Raw genomic sequence first — 10,633 nt, forward strand, 5'->3', positions numbered from 1 at the left:
GGGACATTAAAGATAATTTCATTCCAATCCCCAGCCACGGGCAGGGACAGCTTCCACTAGACCAGGTTGCTCCAACCCCAACCAACCTGGCCTTGAACACTTCCAGGGATGGGGCGGCTTCTCTGGGCTACCTGGGCCAGTGTTTCACACACTCATTGGAAAAAAAAAAAAAATTCCTTACATCAAACTTCTTTTAGTTTGAAACCACCCCCTCTTATCTGATCACAGCCAGCCCTGCTAAAAAGCTCATCCCCAACCATTCTGGGCCATTGCACATTGCCTCTTCTACTGCAAGGTTTCTGATGGTATTTATTCATTGTTTGGTTCCAGCTCTGCTCTGTGAATACACATAGACAGGAGTTTACATATTTGTCAGGAGATTGTGGTCTGCTCTCAATGTTTTTTCTTTCTATTTAAAGTCAATAATATCTTTCAAGAGTTAAAGAGTGGGATGAGTTTCTTCCCTTGAAAGAAGGTACACCCAAATAACCAACAGCCAACCTTTACTCAGCTCCTCCTTAGGTGAATATTCCCTATTTGATATCCAGATTTATTTTCCTTGAAGAAATGTGCCAGACCATGCCAACAACATGAAAAATCGCTGTGAATTTGTCAGCAAGAACATTTGCTCTGGAGTGAGTATGAGCTTGAAGAGTAGAGCCAGAGTCAAGGCTGGGACTGAAGATAAACTGTTTGTTCCATTAAATAATTTACTGGCCAAACACAAAGCAGTGTAAAGTGTGTGTGTCTCAGGCCAATAAAGAAACATCTGCCCAGGAAAATTTACCTGTATGCACTCCTCAATTGCAGGCTTTGAAATTCATTGTATAAATCTCACCTCCTTGCCTATCCAGAGGGTTTTATTCCCACTCTCCTGGTGAGCTACAATCTTCAAATGCCACCCTGTGCATCTCTGCTGATGAAAGCCACAAAGGCAGAGGAACATAAGAACTTTCACAGCTGCCAGCTCACAACCCACCAGAGCTTTTCAGGTCTGTGCCTCACCATCAGTAAAGAGAACCTCTGTAAGGAAGATTTTTCTGCCTATTTTCAGTAAACACCGGGAGATAAACATATGCAGTTTTTGCCAAAACACTCTCCAGCAAAGTACTGGTTTTTCTTCAAAAAGTAAAATTCTTGCTGGTAAATAAATTTGTTTCTCCTAAGTGAGCAACTTTCTAAATGAAAGCATGAGTTTTTCAGTTCATTTCAATAACTACTGGGCAGTAAGGTTGAGAAGCAATAATTTGTGAAGCTGTGTTGTACACAATGAAGAATAATTTAGCACTGGCAAAAGGATGGATCCTGGCTTTAGCATACTGACAAATGAAAGAATAATTTTCCAGTATTTAATCCCTTGGATATTGCCTGCTTTTCACATGAGGCAAATTGGTATTTCAGTTCTCCTCTAACCCTGCTTTGCTCACAGGTTAAAAAAAATAACATTTATTGGAATGAGCTCCTAAAGCACAAGAGAGGGAGTCTGACTGATGTCATTTTGGGGACGTGGTCTGAGGGTTCATCAAACCCACTGACTGAATAAATCTAAGTGTAAAATCATGGCAAATACTGGAGTCACTACGTCTATGTCCCCCAAAACACTTTCTTGTTTACCTACTAATTCCAGAGTATTAAGAGAAGACTCATTATTCACAGACAACGTAATTATGTTTGGCATTCCCTGTAGACATTCATTCACCACTATTACAGAAACAGAGAAAAGTCAAGTAGACCTCACATACAGGCCTTTATCTTCATTTTCCTTCAAGGTCCTTGTACAGAAACAGCTGAAACCAGTACAAGGGTTCATCTAGATCATGAGCACTGGAACAATTTAATAGATTTATGCAATGCTGGAAGAGTTTGTAGGGTACTCTTGGGTTGTAGGGGTGGTTTCTATGGGATTGTTTCAAAGGTCCTCTTCTTGCCTTTTTTTCCCCTTCTCATCACAAGCCTGTTACTGATGTTCAGCACTGCTGTGGTGACAACCCTGGCAACTCCTGGCAGCCCAGGTATTCCCAGTGATGTAGAAATTTTCCATGCCCATACCCTCCCCAGCTCATCTGCAGAGGCTCGGGAGCCACTTGGGCAGGTAGCAGTGGTTTGGATGTCACTGCAGTTCATCCACAGCTCCTCCACAATGGGCCAGGAGGAGGAGGAGGAGAAATCCTCCTCCAGCCAGGGAGGTCTGTGCCCTGCCCACCATAGGGGCTTTTGTAAAATTCCCTTCAATGCTAAGAGAAGAGAAGAAAAATATACTTAGCAACTCCAAAAGTCACTACCACCACTGTATTTTGCATTCCTTAAATATCTAAGCACACAAGGATTGTTTTTGCAGGAAAATGAGTAGAAAGAGGGCTGCTGTGCAGTTCATTGCTTGGCCTGGGGTATTTCCTGGTGAATTATCCCTTAGCACTGGTGTTCCATCAGGCAAGCAGTAACCCATTCCCCAGGACAAGAAAAGTTATCAGGAGGCTCTCTAAAGGTGAGACAATTCCCTTTAAGCCAAGTCATATTTAATGTCAGGGAGAAGTTATTGGAGGAATAGATACAGAAGTAAAAGCACATCACAGAAAAATTCAGAAAATGCCATTTGTTCTCACTTTTCCCCCACTTCATGCAGGAAAGATTGAGTTAAGACTTAAAGCACGAAGGTAAGCAATGCTTTAGTACAGTATTTAAAACATTTTATTTCACCCAAGTGGAGACTTGCAGCATCTCGTCTGAACTCCTGCATTGCCTGGGTCAGGCACTTGCTACCAGAACCTCCAGCATTAAGACCATAACTTCTGGTTGAACCAGATTGTTTAGAAAAAAAAAATAACCCATCTTAATTTAAGTTTTCAAAGAGAGAATTCGTCATATCCCTAGGCAAATTGTTTCAGATATTAAATTCTCCAGTGGCCAAGAATGCACACCTTATTATTGGTCTGAATTCTTCAGCTTCAGCTTTCAGCCACAAAACCTCATTATAATTTTGCTTCATTAAAGAGCCCATTCCCCTCACCAGAACCCTTTGGCACTAATGGTTTGTCACACAGAGAAGCATGGGGTGATGCACATACTGTCAGGGAGAGACTGCACGCAATAGCCAGTAAACTGTGCAAATTTGCTACATTTACAGGAATTTCCTGAGTAACCTAAATCAATGCCAGTTATCCAGTCTTTTATTTAGGCCAATTAAACATTTGGAAAAAAAAAAAAAAACCAAGGCATAGTCGGTTGTGCTTTTAGCATGCACCAACAGCAGGGACGGCACTGCATCAAACATCATTAAAATTAGATATTTATGGAAAGGTTTAGGTGGGGTATCGATATTTTTCACCCAGAGGATGGTTGAGCCCTGGAACAGGAGCAGTGGCCAGAGCACCAAGCCTGACAGAGCTCAGGAAGAGTTTGGACAATACTCTTGGGCACAGGATGGGATAGCTGGGCTGTCCTGCACAGGGCCAGGAGCTGGATTTGATGGTCCTGATGGATCCCTTCCAACTCAGCACACTCTGTGACTCCATGAAATGACAATATCAACACAAACCTGAAGCACCACGGCTGTGCTGTCCCCACAACCCCAAAGTACAAAAAGCCCTGAGCTGCAGCATCACAAACCAGCAGGAGCACGCAGTGCCAGTGGGCCGCTCCTGTGCCTGTCTGCACCTCACAGCTCAGGGAATTTCTGTTGTGTTTGGCACGGGAGGTTTGAAGGCAAACAATGCAGCACCTGATTGTTATTTTCCACTGGCCTTTGGGAGGCTGCAGAAGGAGCAGCGGGGTGAGGCCAAGCCGCGCCGGGAGCGCCGCCATGGCTGCGGCGTGTTGCAGCTTGACGGCTCCGGCGCGTGGGCCCCGCTCCTCCTCACAGGCTGGCTGGCAGCTCCAAGCCATGGCAGAGCACAAAGTTAACTCCCTGCCTGCCTCCCAGAGCACCACACGGGCTGGAAGGATGGCCTGCACCACAATGGTGCCACTGCCTCGCTCCTTCCCCTAGCGAGGCTCACACAGGCCTCAGAGGGCTGTGGGGGGCTGACGGTCGCTTCGCTGGGTGAAGGAGGGCACAGGTGAAAGAGAAAAGCCCCTGGGAACAGCAAGAGCTCTGGGTTTCCACGTGATGTTTGTTCCACGTGAACGTCTTTGGAGGCGATGGTTTCTGCTGGGGTCAGTGGTGGTGGCGTTGCAGCTGCCATCGGCGTTCCCAGAGGAAGCTCTGCTCCAAAGCAGGGCCTCCTCGGTGCTGAGGGCACATCTTCAAGGAATTAAACTGTACTGACAAACAGCAGCTGTGTGGCAACACACCCAATCTATACCTTCATCCAGGGTTCAGTCAATGAGGTACTGGGGGCTCTTGGTGGTAAACATCCCATGAGCTATGATTTTTATAAACCCAGCAATTTTGCAGAAGGCACAATTCATTTTCTCCCTCAACTTTTTATTATTAAGATGGGTTTTGGCTCAGAGACATTTCCAGCTTCAAGAATTCTGCTGGTTTTGGGCATTTTTTTTCATTTTACAAAGGCATGTAGTGACCAGACAAGAGGGAATGGCTTCAAATTGACAGAGGGCAGGTTTAGATGAGATATTAGGAAGAAATTATTTACTGTGAGGTTCATGAGGCCCTGGCACAGGGTGCCCAGAGAAGCTGTGCCTGCCCCATCCCTGTGAGCTCCAGGCCAGGCTGCACAGGGCTTGGAGCAACCTGGGACAGTGGAAGGTGTCCCTGCCCCAGGCAGGGGTGAAATGGGATGAGGTTTAAGGTCCCTCCCAACCCAAATCATTCAGTGATTCTATGACCAGTACATTTTAAAGAAATCTGGTTTTTGGTCTTCACCCACCTTTTGAGCAGAGGAATGGGTAGAGCCCAGGATTTCCTGCAACTCTTTCAGAAGAGAGCTAGGAAGGAGTTCTTAGGGAAGCTGGAGGTGTCATCTCATACTGACAGGAGGGACATCAACATAGAGAGAGTTGAACAGGAGGGTTCCCAGACACTGAGTGTTGGGTTATTAGATAATTAGCTGAATAGTTATATTAGGTATTAGACCAATATTAGATATTTTCATTAATATTCTTGGCACAGGAAAGAGGAGCACGTTGAGTTTTGTGGATAGCATAAGACTGGAAAGGACTGTCAAACACAGGAAGATGGGAATATCTATTCAGGGAGAATGGGATCAGATCAGACAAGACTAAAAAGACTGAATTCACTGGTACAATGAATAGAGTTGTGCTGCTCAGGATTAACAGTGACAGTTATGCCAAACTTTACCAGCTGGCAATGACAAGAAAATGTAGAACACATGGAAGTTAGAAAGTTTTGAGCTATTGAGATAGATTCTGGAGGAACTTTCTAGATAGTAGAGAGGGCAAATTCCTGCCTAACCTCAGGCTGACAGTGATACACAAACGACTACATGAGGATATGATGACCTGATGATGGGGTTCAACATCCCAGGTAGGAGCAGCAACTTCAAATTGAAGCTGTTCCTGTCTGCTCTACAAATCAGTGAGTGCTTTGCTAATTAAACCCTTTTTGTGATTACTATCTCCACTTCCATTTACATTTTTTAGGGTCACCACTATAATCAAGCTGAACACTATGTCTCCATATATACATTTCTTTGCAAAATATTCATTCAGAAATGTTCAAAGCAGGTCTGGCTCCAGACTGAGGCCTTTTCTTACCTGACAGCAGAGATCTTCCTCACCCTCAGCAACTGACTGAGGAAACATTTGTCTACAAACAGGTAATTTGGGGTGATGATAGCCTTTGTGTATACAAAACACTGCTGCATTAAACACATCACACACTTCAGAAGGAAAAGGCAAAGTACATCAGGTCAGCAGCTTCTGAAGTTTCTGCAGCACAGCTGGATGAAAGTAAGAGCCACCCTTAGCAAGGGGGGTGATACTGAGCCAACCCAAGAACACTAAGAGTAGAGCTGGGGTGTAGGTAAAGACAGGAATATATTCAATTCTCAGCAATTTGCACTCAGTACATGAAGGCTCTATTTCTCCTCTGAGCAGTAAGATGTTTCCAGCAAAACCTGGGTTAGAAATAGAGATATTTGCAATGCTTTTATTACCATTATAGTTCATCCAAGATGATGTGTCTGGTTTGAAAGTTGCAAAAAAACATATTCTTGTTAAAAATGCTGCCAAGAGGCTAAATGAAAACAGCCCACTGCTGAATCCCATGTTTGCAGCATTACCAGTGGGTTTTTTCAAGGGTGTTTATATAGACAAAGTTTCATTTAACAAGGCAAAAGCCGGAGCTCTCACATACTCCATTATTTCTCTGCAGGTCCTTCTCACCAGGGTTAAGTCTTTACACTACTTCCAAGCAAAGCAGCCAAGAAAAAGAAGAAACAAACGCTACTACTACTGAGCACAGAGGCCTCCTTTGCAAGAAATGTGATTTATGGAATGAAGTTCCTGGCATGTCTGCCGCCGGCTGTCACAACGTGTGCCTAAAATCCAGGGCTGAAATATGATCCCCGCTCCTTCCAAGATGCATTGTGGCTTCTAGCAAGTTCTTCTGGAAGCACAGGCAGCTCTTTGCTCAGGAGCTGGGCTCCTCCTGTGTGTTGTCTCTCTGAGAGCTCTTTGGGGGTGAAGACCCTCCTAATTTGCTACAAACTGGTGTTGGTGAGCCCTGCTTTGCTGAAAGTTCTGGAAACTTTTCCATGTAGTTTGGAGAACTGATGCACTTGGAGAGACACAGGGCAAAGCTCGTCCTGGTATCCAGAAAAGGCTTTGTGTTTTTCCTGTCTTTAGCTCCTCACGTTTGTACATCAGAAACCCAGTCTCTGTGAACTGAACCATGGTGGAGACCTCTTTCCTTATGTTCACAAAATGGCAAGGAAACAACAGCAGCTTGGGAGCTCTCTGGCCTTTGCTAGCCCTGTTAAGGTTGAAGGTATTTTCATTCTCTTTCTTTGGGTTTTCCTTTTCTTCTACATGAAGGAAATGCCTTTTCACCATTAAACCTTTCCTCAGCTGCATTTCAAACCCAGAAAATATTTTACCTCTAGCAAATTTTACCCCCTCATCATTTTTCTGCTGTCTTCAAAGCCAGTGAGACAGCAGCATTTTTACCACCACAATCTGCCTCAACTTGCAGCAACAAAAACCCCACTACTGTGAGACCCCTTTTTGCCAGCCTTTTCCCAGCCCTTGCTCATAGATGATCCCATGGGAGACATCCCCCTCTGGGACTGGAACTGCTGAGAGTGGAGGCCACCAGCTCCTGCTGGACTTCATTAGTGAAAACACACTGTGGTTTTGGATAAAACCCGTGATTTTAGAGAAATCCCAGCATATCAGTTGCACAGGGGAGTTGCTAATGTGCATTATCTGCTGATGAACAGGTATTTTCTAGGAGCAGGAACAAACAAACCCACAAAAACTTTCTGCAAAACAAAAGAGCCAACAGAACGAGTCAAACCAAGCCTGCCTGACCGTTGACTCTGTGCTTGCTTCAGCAGGTTCTGGCTCTGGCCCCACTTGAGCCACAGAGTTTTGAAATCCATGCGTTTCTTCGTTCTCATCTTTCAGCTTTGCAGTAGACTTTTTTCCCCCCACAAACATCTCTGAGGCCGTGTGGGATGTGGTCCAGCTCCCATTAAGGTCAGTGGGAGAGCTGCCACTGCTTCCCTGTGGGTCTCAGCCCTATCCCATTGTATTACATTTCTAACTGCAATTGGATACAGATTATTTCAATTTTTTTTCCTCTCCTAGTGCCCACAATGGGCAAAGTATTTTCCAAACAGAAAAGGTCCCACTGCTTGTCCCTAAATCTCTAGAGGTACTGGAAAAAGTCTTCTAATTAAATACATTTGACATGCGAGATCATAACTGTTCTCTAATAATTTTTTTAAAGACCTCTCTCATGGAACTTTTCTTAACTCTACAATAGCAGGGATTAAATCCTGATTCTGCTGAAGTTCATGGAAGTTTTCCCTATTAGCTTTGTTGGAGCCATATTGTCTTGCTTCATCTCCATCTTTAACACTACTGGGCCACTACTGAAAATGTTCTGACAGGAACCATCACAGAAATGTCTGGTTTGGGTGACTGGGTTAATCTTCAGAAAAAAGAAAAAAAACAAGTTTTCCCCAGAGAGCAAAATAATAAATAGTAAGATGTTAGTTACACTGTCTGATGTGAAGTGTTAAGGAAAACAACAACTACCAGGTGCCAACCTTGACCTTTATATGAAGATTTGGAGACAGAAAGTTTAAAGACATCATGGACATCCCAAAGTATGGATTTCATGAAGGAAACACAAATTTACAGAGTTTGTGAATGAAGAATTCACTCTTTTTTTCTATATACAAGCTGACCAGGGGGAAGTTTGGAACTGTTTGGGACTCAGTCTAGTTAGGAAGATTCAAGTGGTACCTGCTAGCAACCAGGAAAAAAACTGACAGTGACTAATTTAGGGAAAGATACGGATTTGTTGCTACTGTGCACACATTGCAGTGCCACAGATGAATTTCCTCACACAGCAGTGCTGTGCTGCTTTGTCACCAGTCAGCTCCTCCTCATCTGGAGTTTTTACTGACTGACAGAGCCTGCTCTGCTTGCAAGGGCTGACCCTAAGAGCAGGTTGTGATTGATGGCAGGTCCCTGCTGCCAGAGCAGCCTCTCCAAGTCACCAGCGGCGCGCTGGCCTCAAGTTTACACACGAGCTCATCAGTATTTACTGAGGTCAAGCAGGCTGCATGCATGCTGTATTTACCAAAAAAATATCCATGTTTGGGTGGCATGAACCCAAAGGAGGAACTCTGAAACCGCTTCCTGCTGCTGCTGCTGGAAAGGGCAGAGCCTGGATGCCTCCTGCTTGGACACATCTTGTGGGAAGGAGCCCTAGCAGGGTTCCAGCAGAGCCAGCATGAAGGTGTGTGGGAGAGGCTGCTTTTGCACACTGATTTCTGGCCATACTCACTGCCATTTAGATCAGCCTTTAGGTTAATTAACTGCTGTGGCAAAAGGAGAAAAAAAAAATGGTTTGGGCATACTTAGAGAGACATAAAGAATGCAATTAATTAAAAGAGGTGCCTGGAGCTGGCACAGCAATATCTAAAGTGATGAACATCACTGGGGATAAGTCTCTTCTCCCAAGTAACAAACAACAGGACAAGAAAAAATGGTCTCAAGTTGTGCCAGAGAGGTTTAAATATCAGGAAAAGTTTCTTATCTAAAAGGTGGTCAAGCATTGGCACAGGCTGCCCAGGGCAGTGGTGGTGTCATCATTCCTGGAAGATTTAAACATCTGGATGTGGCTCTTGGGGACATGGGTTAGTGGTGGCCTTGGCCAGGCTCAGTTAATATGGGGCTCACTGGAGGCTTTTTCCAACCTTAATGATGTTTTCATTCTGGGATTGTCTGATGATGATATTGATGGCAAACAATCAGCCAAATCAGACATCTCCAGGGAATCTGAGAGGGAGAAACATACTTTGTCTATTTCTTTATTATTTTTAAGCCTGGAGAACACTACTTTGAACACCCACAGTGGTTTTATCTGTAGCTCTTAGGACAAATGCCATTGTTCTTGACCTAAAAAGCAAACCTGGAACCTAAACTCAGCAGAGCTTTCATTGTACATAGTTATTGAACACACATGTAAGCCCCACTGAAACTAATAACCTCAAAGATATACTCAATTTATTTGTTCAACAGGGATCAGGGATGTACTTGAAATATTTCCAAAGTTCAAGGAACTGAGCTAAAATCACAAATCTATCTTTTATTCTCATGATTAATACACTCATTAGGAAAATTCTTCATTCTTTCTGTGTCATCTTTTATAATAAAGGCTCCCCACAACAGCTGTAGACAAAATTCCTCTCCTGTTTAAGGGCATATGATCCTCAGCATGGGCAATATAAACAGGTTCAGCCACATAAAACAAATATGGATTTTGCTGGTACTTTTCCCATATCTAAGAAAACCTACACTAGGTTTTTTTTGTTGTTTCTTTTAAACATCAAAAGCATTTGGCTGCACAAGCAGCCAAGAGTGGTTATATACTTTGTAAATATATTAAAAGTCAGAATAGTTGCTCATGAACATACTGAATGGATTTTACTCGTTTCCCATAATGGAGCCCAGGCTGGCATTGCTTTAGACATTTTAGTGCAGAAGAAATGTCAAGCATGCACTCATCCCCTGACTGAAGTTCAAATCAAACAAACCAGGCTAGACAAGCTAATAACAAGCTTTGTTCACTCCAGAATGGCAGCTATGGAAATATGCCTCATTTTATATATTATTACATGCACAAGCTGAAGAGGCCACTGAAAAAGCAACCAGCATTGTTTTTCATCTTTAAATAACCAGTTCCAAGCTAGTTATCTAACCAAGAATAATAATTAAAAAAAGAAATCGTGTTGTATTTTCAGCATGGATGTCTTCATAATTCACTTTTCCCTCTCATAAATTATGAAGGGAGATTCATGTAAGGAGACTTTTTTACTGCTAGAAACTGGGAACATACATTGAAACCAGTATTACCAAAATTTGAAAGTCAATTAGAGCCACTTTTGGGGGGTTAATTTATAAAGGCAATATGACATGCCTTGTTGTTTGCAGCTCTAGTGTCAAAATAAAGAGCAAGAACAACTTATAGTTTGCTTCT

This window comes from Haemorhous mexicanus, chromosome 7 (assembly GCF_027477595.1).
Source record: "Haemorhous mexicanus isolate bHaeMex1 chromosome 7, bHaeMex1.pri, whole genome shotgun sequence".
Classification (NCBI taxonomy): Eukaryota; Metazoa; Chordata; class Aves; order Passeriformes; family Fringillidae; genus Haemorhous; species Haemorhous mexicanus.